The sequence below is a fragment of the Phascolarctos cinereus genome, unplaced genomic scaffold (assembly GCF_003287225.1).
Source record: "Phascolarctos cinereus isolate Bilbo 61053 unplaced genomic scaffold, phaCin_HiC Scaffold_4;HRSCAF=312, whole genome shotgun sequence".
In the NCBI taxonomy this organism is placed as follows: domain Eukaryota; kingdom Metazoa; phylum Chordata; class Mammalia; order Diprotodontia; family Phascolarctidae; genus Phascolarctos; species Phascolarctos cinereus.
Window position 1 is genome coordinate 503835906 of NW_027555847.1, and position 11001 is coordinate 503846906.

The window sequence follows — 11001 nt, forward strand, 5'->3', positions numbered from 1 at the left end:
CCTATCCCCATGCAGAAAGTACCGTAAGCCCCTAGAAAGAACTCTTTTCAGTGTTCTTTTTCTTTTCTTTTTCTTTTGCCTAGCAGCAAAGAGCCTCACCTCCTACTAGGTAGCTTCATTAACTGGGGTTGAACTTAGAGTCAGGATGTAGGATCAAAAATTTAGAGTTAAAAGGACTTAAGAGGCCAAATATTCCAACGCCCTCATTTTGCAGATAAAGGAAATTGAGGCCTCAAGAACTCAAGTGTCTTGAGCTGGGGTCCTCTGCCTCCACATTCGCTGCTATTTTCCTGGCACCATGATGCCTCAGCTGAACTGAACTGAATTTGATTGATCTGACATGGCTCATTGCTTTTTTTTTTTTATCATCCGCCTTTACCCAGTTACAGTTTTTTTGTTTTCTGTTTTTTGTTTTTTACAGCCCAAACCAAATAGCCTCAAGGATTCATTTGGGGAGAGGAAAATAAAGTAGCTCATCTAAAAGGTATTTCAAGAGCCCTGAAATTGAATATTGGAAAATGGCCCATAAATATCTACCACCCACCTGAGTCACTCAAGCTGGAATTTACAGTAGCCTTGCCCCTCCCTCTCCCATTCCTTAGACACAACTCCTCCAGAAGGTGTTTTGGGAACTGCTCTTCCCCTTCGAGCCTGCCCAAGAAGCTGACATTTGAGATAGAGGTAAAGTTGTAGAGAGTTAAAGGGGAAGGAATTAGTCACTTATTAAACACCTGCTATATGCCAGGCACTGTCCTAAGCACTTTTACAAATATTATCTCATTTGATCCTCACAACAACCTTAGGAGGTAAGTGTTATTATTATCCCTATTTTACAGTTGAAGAAAGTGAGGCAAACAAGGATCATACAGCTACTAAGTGTCTGAAGCAGTATTTGAACTCAAGGCTTCCTGACTCCAGATCCAGTACTGTACCATGCAGCTGCCTCTAGAGGAAAGAAGTGATAAACCACAGGCGTTGTTTGGAGGGGTTCCTGTTGCCTGAACCTTTGTAGTTAAAGGCTTTAGTGAGGCCTTCAAAGACTTAGGTGCCACAACAGTGATTTGCAACAAGTATCATCATAGAATTTCAGAGCTAGAGGACCTCACAACTTAGCAGTGTTGGGAAATTTTTGAGTCTGCGCTCCTGGAGGACCCAAGAAGAATCTTACCCATTGACAAGTCTGCAAGACTGGAGGTCAAATAAAGTAAATAGCCAAACTAGAAGGAAAAGAAATGTAATAAGTCACTGGGGAGGACCGTTCACTGGTGGCAGTTTCAGCTTCCAAGGGTACAGATTTGGCTTATATAGCTTTTTCAGCACCGATTAGAATACACAGCTAGTCAGCAACTCTCTACAGGCTTTGAATGAACCAGTTCTATACTCTATCCCTAGAGGAAAGCTGATTTGAAAAGTTCCTAGTTGGTGATGGGTACAACAGCTACATGACACAGTGCACACAGTGCTGGGCCTGGAGTCAGGGAGACTCATCTTCCTGAGTCCAAATCCAGCCTCAGACATTTACTATCTGTGTGACCCTGGGGAAGTCACTGAACCCTGTTTGCCTCAGTTTCCTTATATGTAAAATGAGCTAGAGAAGGAAATGGCAAACCACTGCAGTATCTTTGCCAAGAAATCCTCAAATATGATCAAGGAGATTTAGACATGACTGAAAATGACTCAACAATAACAACTACTGTAAAAGGATATAAAGCCTAGAGTCAGGAAGACTCATCTTCCATGAGTTCAAATACAGCCTCAGACGTTTACAGCTGTGTGACCCTGGGCAAGTCAATTAACCCGGTTTGCCTCAGTTTCCTCATCTGTAAAATGAGCTGGAGGGGGAAAAATGGCAAACCACTCCAGCAGCTTTACAGAAAAAAAAAACACAACAACAACAAATGGGATCACAAAGAATCAGATATGACTGAGAAGATTGAATGACAGCAACAAAAATCTATAATGAAGCAGTGAAAAGACAGTCTGCATAACAAAACCAACTCTTTATAAATTCACCCCTTATCTTCTGTTGTGCTGCTCATGTTACACGGATCATTTAAAAAATATAAAGTAAATCATTTGTTAACAACCTGACTTCATTCTTGACTTCATTCTAATCTGCTACCAGCAGGTTAGTTCTTCAGTCCATCAACAAAACATGGTCTATTGGTATGTAAAATGCAATAAACACTCTCCCCTGACACTAAAAACCTATATATCACCTCCTTAATCATTATTAACACCCACTGAGGCCTGACTAAATGATCTCTAGGCTCTTTGTCCAGTTCTGCAAAGCTCTAAGTCAGAACACAGAATCTCGGAGTTGGAAGGGACCTCAGAGATTGTCCAGAGGAACAAAAGCTCTTTCTACTTTTGTTTTTTTATTCCTCAGCACCTACCATGGAGTCTCACCCGTGGTAGGGGCCTTTAAAATACCTGTTAAATTAAATTTAACTTAACCCATTCCATCCCAGTCCTGAAAAAGAATTCCCTACACACACACTGCCAAACTTTTCTGTTTCCCAATTCACAGATGAAAAAACTGAGACCTGCTCTCTGAATTCAGGTTTCCTGACTCCTTTCTATTATGCCACAATGGGGCTTTAAACTTAGCTCACAAGTTCTCAAGTCTAGCCATTGTCTGTAAATCAATCTGTACAAACAGATTGCCTCTGGCCTTTGGTGCCACCCAGGGCAGAAGCCAGGGTAATTCAGGAAGTGAGAGGGGGTCTAGCCATAGGAGATTAACTACCCAAGTTGTCTCTGATAAACTCTGCAGGACAAGCCTATTTACTACCAACGCCTGTCACCCAGAATTATTTTGTAAACACTGTTGTGCAAAGTGGCTTAGATGATTCAAGTGATTATTTCCTGACTTGAGAATACTTTAATATTTTATTCTCCAGAAGGACTTTTGAATGATACAAGGCAAGAAAAAAAAAAGACAAAAGCTGTACCACTTGGGGGAGAGAGGGTAAGAGGGGAGGAGGAAAGCTGAAATAAAGTTATATTAAATTATAACTTTATCATTATCATCCTCAAACTTCTATAGGTTACTTCAAAATGGTTGTTCAGTAAAGATCCTGGAATCATAAACAGGTAAAGAAAGTGAGGTCCAGGCCAAGTGAATTAAGGTCACATAGCTAGTTAAATGGCAGAGGTAGGGTTCACATCTAGGTCTTCTAACTTCAAATCTTTTCATTTCACCTTGCTACGTCTAGTATGCCCTCTTCCAATAACTAGCTGTATGGCCTGGGATGAATCATTTCATCTCCCTGGGGCTCAGTTTCTTTTAGTGTAAAACTAGAGAGTTGAACTAGAACATATATTAGACTAGGATATATGTGTGTGTTGTATATATATATATATATATATATATATATATATATATATATATACATGTATAATATGTACATTACACAAATATATACAATATATGTGTGTAGTTTTATCTCTATGGATATAGGCATAAAGAGATATAGATACACACATATATGGATATATAGATACGTCTATATATAGATATAAATAATAGCCTAACTTGCATGGAGGAAGGGGGTTGGGATATTATTTCCACCATAAGGTATAATAATAACAACTATTTTGAAGCTCAGTTGTGTCCAACTCTTCATAACTCCATTTGGTGTTTTCTTGGCCTTCTACAGCTCATTTTACAGATGAGGAAAATGAGGCAAACAGGGTTAAGTGACTTGCCCAGGGTCACCCAGCTAGTAAATGTCTGAGGGTGGATTTGAACTCAGTAAGATGAATGTCCCTGACTCCACAATGGGCACTTTCTCTATTGTACCACCTAGCTGCCAAGTATAAGGTAGGTTTCATTAAATTGCCAGTGATGACTTGTATGTGAAAAAGCGTCAGAAAAGACATGGAGAACATAGTGTAATGAAAAGAAAACTGTGTTTAGAATGATACAGTAGATAGACAAATAGAGTCAGAGAGATAGAAAGATAGGTAGATCATAGACAGATAGACAGACAGACAGGCAGGCAGGCAGGCAGACAGACAGGCAGGCAGGCAGGCAGACAGACAGGTAGATAGATAGATAGGTAGATAGACAGACAGACAGATAGATATGGAGCTTATACAACCTTGGACAAATCATTTAGCCTGTCTGAGCCTCAGTTTCCTCATTTATAAAATTAGGCAATTGGACTAGATGACCTCCAAGCTCTCCTCTAGCCCTAAGTCAGTGATTTATGATTCTCTGGAGGATCAGAAGAGGGGGTCATTGTACATGAAGAGTGAGAAACAATGAAGGGCTAGCCTATGTGTTACCCCTCACATTAAAAGACCTGGAGGAAGACATTCCATTTGGCAGATCCTCTATCAAGGTTTTATGGAAGGACAGGAGGGACAAAAATTAAAAAGGATAAAAACATGGGTGGGTCATGATCTTCATTATTGGAAGGGGGACTGTCATCATTTTGATCACAGGTCCATCAAAGCTTAAGAAAGTACTTCCTCACAACTGTTCTTTGAAATGAATAACATAAGTATTATTATCCCATTTTAACCCATGGTTCAAGTTAGTCAGTCAATAGAGCTTAGCACAGTGCTTGGCACACAGTAGGTACTTAATAAATGTTGATTGATTGATAATAAAGGTTTATTGCTTGACTGACTAACTAAATAACACAAATATTATTATCCCCATTATATGATAAGTACACCATGGTTCAAGCCAGTCAGTAGTCAGAACTTAACACAGTGCCTGGGGCATAGTAGGTATTTAATAAATGTTGATTGATTGGTAATAATAAATATTGGTTGACTGACTAATTTATTGATTGATAATAAATATTTATTGCTTGACTGATTGATTAAATAACACCAATATTATTATCCCCATTTTACAATAAGGACAAGTTATTTGTCTAACTACCACACTACTGAGAAAAGTCAGAGTTGGTCCCATCAGTAGCCCTGCCTCCACATCTCTCATATCCCACCCCTTTTCTCCACTCACGGAGCTGCCATCTTAGTTCAGGCCCTCATCACCTCAGTCAGCCAATGTCAGTAAGCAGTTTCAGTCACTGTGCCAAGCCTTGGGGATACAGAGACAAAAAACAACCCCTGACTGCAAGGAGCTCACAATCTAATCCCACTCTCTCACTTAAATTATTGCAAAGGCTTCCTAATTTGTCTCCCTGTCTCAAGTCTCTCCCAGCTGCCAAAGTGATTTTCATTAAGCACAGAGCTGACCAGTCACTCCTCAACTCAATCAACTCCAGAGGCTCCCATTGCTTCTAAGATCAAACATAAACTACTCTATTCAGTTTTTAAGCCTTTCACAACTGGGCCCCAAGCTATCTTTTTAGCCCCATTGTATATAACCCCCCTATATCCCAGCAACTTCTAATGCCTTCCTTTCCAAAGTATCTTGCATTTAACTACTTTATATTTATTTTGCACTTAAGTTAGATGGCCAGCGTATGGAGTACTGGACCTAGAATAAGTAAGACCTGAATTTGAATCCAGCCTCAGACACATATTGGCTTGTGAGAGCCTAGGAAAGTTACTGAATCTCTCAATTTCCTCATCTATAAAACAGGGATAATAATAGTACCTACCTCCCAGGGTTGTTATGAGGATAAAATGAGATAATATTTATAAAGTATTTATACACTTTACAGCACTATATAAGTGATATTATTAATATAATTACTTATGCAGATAGGTGGCTCAGTAGATAGAACACTGGGCTTGGAATCAGGAAGACTCATGTTCACAAGTTCAAATTCGACCTCAGGCAGTAGCCATGTGACCTTGAGCAAATCACTCCCCCCCCCTTCTGCCTCATTTCTTCATCTGTAAAAGGAAATGGCAAACCACTCCAGGATTTTTGCTAAGAAACCCCCAAAAGGGGCCATGAAGAATCAGACACAACTGAAAAATGGCTAAACAACGACATGTAGGGACGTGTTAAATCTCCAGGGAACAGGGATTGTTTTATTTTTTGTCTTTCCACAAGCTGAAGTGCAGGAGGCACTAACTAAATGCTTGATTGATTGATTCACGCTAGGGCCTCATATAAAACCGCTATTTGTTCCACTACACCCTGTCACCTTCAGGAAGAACCTCTGTTTGCCTCAGTTTCTCAAGCTATAAAATGAGGATGATAATAACAGCACCACAACCTTTCACAGTTATTGTGAGGATAAAATGATACAATAATTGTAAAGCACTTAGCACAGTGCTACAACATAGTAAGTGCTATATTAATGTGAGCTCTTAGCTTTTCCAGCTCTAACATCTTTCATTCTTGTTTTGGTTTTGGTGAGGCAATTGGAGTTAAGTGACTTGCCCAGGGTCACACAGCTAGTTAAGTGTCAAGTGTCTGAGGTCCAATTTTTTTTTTAGGCAATTGGGGTTAAGTGACTTGCCCAGGGTCACACAGCTAGTAAGTGCCAAGTGTTTGGTCTGAGGCTGGATTTGAACTCAGGTCCTCCTGACTTCATGGCCAGAGCTTTATCCACTGTGCCACCAAGCTGCCCCCTCTAACATTTTTTGAACTCTGTGTTGAGAATCCGTATGGACCTTTTACAGCTTGAGTGGCCATGTCCTCCACCAGGGCTACCCAAGTGTTTCAACAGCACTGCCTAGACATGCCAACCTAGTTTAAAAATCATAGAAAGTCTACACAGTCAGATGCATGGGCAACTGATGGAGGTTGCTTAGAAGTGTTTTAGCTGCTGAAACTCTAATACTCTACAATTTAGAGTGTTCAACTATTCCCTCCTCCCTCTATCCCCTCAACTCAAATGTACCGAGCTGCTCCTGTCCAGAATGGGGACAGCCCTTAGGGAAAGCTGATCGAGATTCAGTTTTTAGCTGGATGATAGGAGACCTCAACATCAGTGCACCCTCCCCACCCCCATCCCACTGTCAGATTTTGAAAGAAACATATTGGAGATTGAGTCCAATTTAATTCAAGCTTCTGAGGGAAATTGCAGTTGGTTTACAATGAAACCTTGGGACGCGTGAGCCCAAAAGGAAACTTTCAAGGTTTTGAACAAGCGAGAACAAGGGGCTTGTATTGACATTGTAACTTTATACACACTCCATTCCCTGGGCACTATTTTTTGTGGAGAACGACAAACCATGATAGTTATCTTTTTTTTTTTTTAGGGATTTTCATCACAAAGGGATTACCATCCATCCCAATAGTACCTCCAACAGGCAGAAGAGGGTACTTCAGCCCTATTGCCTTGTTCTACAGACAAGTTAGATAAAGCTGCTGCACGTACTTCTACACAGGAGGAGGAGGTGGCAGAGGAAAGGGAAACCGAGTGCCCACACCTCTGATTTGGAAGTGCAAACTCATTACTATACAAAGTACATTTTTAGCAGAACTAAGGGGAGGGAGACAGTCACAGATCTGGAAGATGGCTCAAGGGACAACTGGTTTCTCAGTCCCTTTGGCCGATGAAACTATTTGATCCCATTGCCCTGTTTCCCTAAACACACCGGAATGAACATGAGCCCTCCACAATATTATGAAGCAGGAAAGTTTGAATTGTGCTTTCTGGCTATCCTGGCTATCCCTTCCTCTCTTCTTCTTCTGCCTCTTATTCTCAGGTGCATAATCATCTGATGTTCTTTCCACCCTATCCCTAGACAGGTTAGCATATTTCATTATGGGTGCCCCCGGGAACTTTATTATTTTAAGATAAACATTTATTGAATATTCAATCATAAAGACATTGCATTCAAGCCAACAAATATCGATTGAGTGCCTACCCTATGGGAGACTACGAGACTAAGTGGTATTATTTAGGAGCTCCTACTATACACCAAAACTTAACCAAATTTAATTCTTTAAATTAACAACTAAACTCTCTTTTAAAATACAGACTTTAAAAATAGGGCACGAAATAATTTTTGACACCCTAGGATGTGTCTGCACACACCCAGAATTCATTCTTCTATCAAAAATCAGCTCTCTAGACAAAATCAAATAAATTAACTTCATACTAAGGCCTAATTACAATCCTCAGTTTGAAGCTGAAAGACACTTTCAAGATCATCTTAGTACAACCCCATCATTTTGCAGGTAAGGAAAAAGGCCTGTAGACATTTAAGAGACTTGCTTAAGGTCGCACAGTTAAATTTCAGAGCCTCTGATTCCAAATACCACACTCCTTTCTGACACCCCATTCTCCCTCCAATCCACAGATTTCTTTATGGTTTCAAAATGTTTGAGATAGATTAACTCCTCTGATCCCCTGGGAGGTAGATAGTGCTGTATCAGGGGCAGCTAGATGGCACCATAGTGCACAGAACACTGTGCCTGGAGTCAAGAACTGAGTTCAAATGCAGCCTTAGATACTAGCTATATACTACCTGTTAACCTTTGTTTACCTCAGTTACCTTATCTATAAAATGGGGGAAATAATAGCACCTACCTCCCAGAGTTGTTGTGAAGATCAAAAGAGATATAATTATAAAGCACAGTACCTACCATGTAGGAAGTGTTATGTAAATATTAGCCATCATTACTTTTGGGGTAGCTAGAGTGCTGGGCCTGGAGTTAAGAAGACATGAGTTCAAATCCAGCCTCAGACACTTACTAACTGCATGCCACTGGGCAAGTCACTTAACCTTGTTTACCTTAATGTCCTCATCTATGAAATGAAATGGAGAAGAAAATGGCAAACCACTAGTATCATTGCCAAGAAAACCCTAAATGGAGTCACTGAGTCAGACACAAAATGAGAAATGATTGAACAAGAACAAAAATTATTATTCTTCTCATTTACAAATGAGGAAACTGTCTCAGGGAGTTGAAAGGACTTGCTAAATGTAGTGTAGCTAGGAAATGAGAGAGCTGAGACTCAGGGCTCCTGACTCTAGCTTCTTCATACTCTCAAATGAGATTCACCTTCGCCCTCTTTCAGGGCATTTTTGCATTTGAAGAAGGGACAAAATTTGGGATAAATTTTAATTGTGGGATTTCAGGCACGAGTCAGCTGAGTAGTGACAGTATTTGGAAGGAAAGGCATGGGAGTAGAAGATATCTCTGTAGATCACTGTCTTTCTCTCACTCTTAAAGGCTGACTTTACTCCTATATGCATCCAATGAGGAATGTTGTCCAGGACCAGAGGGTTTTTCTTCTGCAGTTTTATCTAGTTATCAGAATCTATTGCCCTGTTATTTATTTATTTATTCTTTTATTCATTCATTCATTCATTCATTATTCATTTATCTGTCTATTTATTTATTTATTTAATTTTTTATTTGTATTTTTGGTGAGGCAATTGGGGTTAAGTGACTTGCCCAGAGTCACACAACTAGTAAGTGTTATGTGTCTGAGGCCAGATTTGGACTCAGGTCCTCCTGACTCCAAGGCTGGTGCTCTATCCACTGTGCCACCTAGCTGCCCCTATTTATTTATTTTTGCCATAGCTTTCTGCATCCCTCAGAGAAATAGCATTCTAAATGGGGAAGAGTCTGAGAACATACTACCATTTACTACCTATGTGACCTTGTCACTTACCTGCTTTGGGCATCAGTTTCTTTATTTGTAAGATGAAAGGTCTGGACAAGAGGCATCTAAGGTCCCTTCCAGCTTGAAATCTAGGCTGCATCTTTATATTCTTCCCCTGTCTTTGTACTAGCACTGGGAAGAAACAAGCAAGTCGTTATAACATCACAGGAATCATGATCTGTGGTGAGTGCTTATTTGGTTTAAGACAAAAGACAAAAACCATTTGTTTAAGGTTTATTCCCTACCTGCTGCCAAGAAAACTTGAAGCAACTTACAAAATCAAAGAGTAAGAGATGAGACGATGCAAAATAAATAATAAAGCAGAACAAAGTCCCAAATAAGGGAAGCAGAGGGAATGGAGGCTGCCAGGCACCCAAGATAATTGCTACAAGTTGGCATGGAATTTTTTTCACTTATCGGTGTATTTAAATGTTTACGTGACAAGGGGCCATAGCACCTCAAGCCTCTGGCTCCCCATTTTCCTAGCTGATGACCTGGGTCTCTTAAAGCCCCAAATTCAAGCTCCATTTCAGGGTAAGGGAGATAATCCCTTTTAGACTAATTTCTCCTTTTACTGCTGTCTAAAGCCAGAGGATGGGGTTGAGATTCAGACTCCAGAACCCCTGGATATAGTGCTCTCTATCTGCTAGAGTGGGTATGATATAAGGGGGCCATAATTAACAAAGAGATCAATCAACAAGCATTTATTAAGTACCTCCTATGTGCCAGGCTGTTCTAAGCCATGGGGATACAAAGGCAAAAGCAACATAGGTAGAGAGGAGATGATAACAACAGCCCTGGTAAAGTTGGTAGTAGTATTATTCCCATTTTGATAAGTGAGAAAACTGAGGCTGTGCCTTGTCTAGGGTCACTAGGCTAATAAGTTTTAATAATAGTTAACAAGTTATTATTATTAGGGACGGCTAGGTGGTACAGTAGATGGAGTGCTAGGCCTGCAGTCAGAAAGACTCATCTTCCTGAGTTCAAATCTGGCCTCAGACACTTACCAGCTATGTGACCCTGGGCAACCACCTAATCCTGTTTGCCTCAGTTTCCTCATCTGTAAAATGAGTTGGAGAAGGAAATGGTAAACCACTCCAGTATCTTTGCTAAGCAAACACCAGATGGGGTCATGAAGAGTCAGACACAACTGAAAGTCTGAACAACAATGATACGCTAAGTGTCAGGCAAAATTCAAACTGACCTGACCCAAGGTTCAGGATTCTGTATATTATGCCACCCTGCTACTATGTGTAAGGAACAGTACGAAAGCCAGTTTGGTTGGAGCAGAGAGCTTGTGGAGGGAAAGAATACGTAAGACAGTTCTGGTAAAATGAGATCACAGGTGGCAAAGAGCTCTAAATGCCAAACAAAGGAATTCATATTTGATTCTAGAAGTAACAAAGAGGCACTGGAGTTCATGATTAAGGGATGGAAGATGACGTGGTTATTCTACAGCTCTAGGAAAATCTTTCTTTTTTCTTTTTTTTTTTTT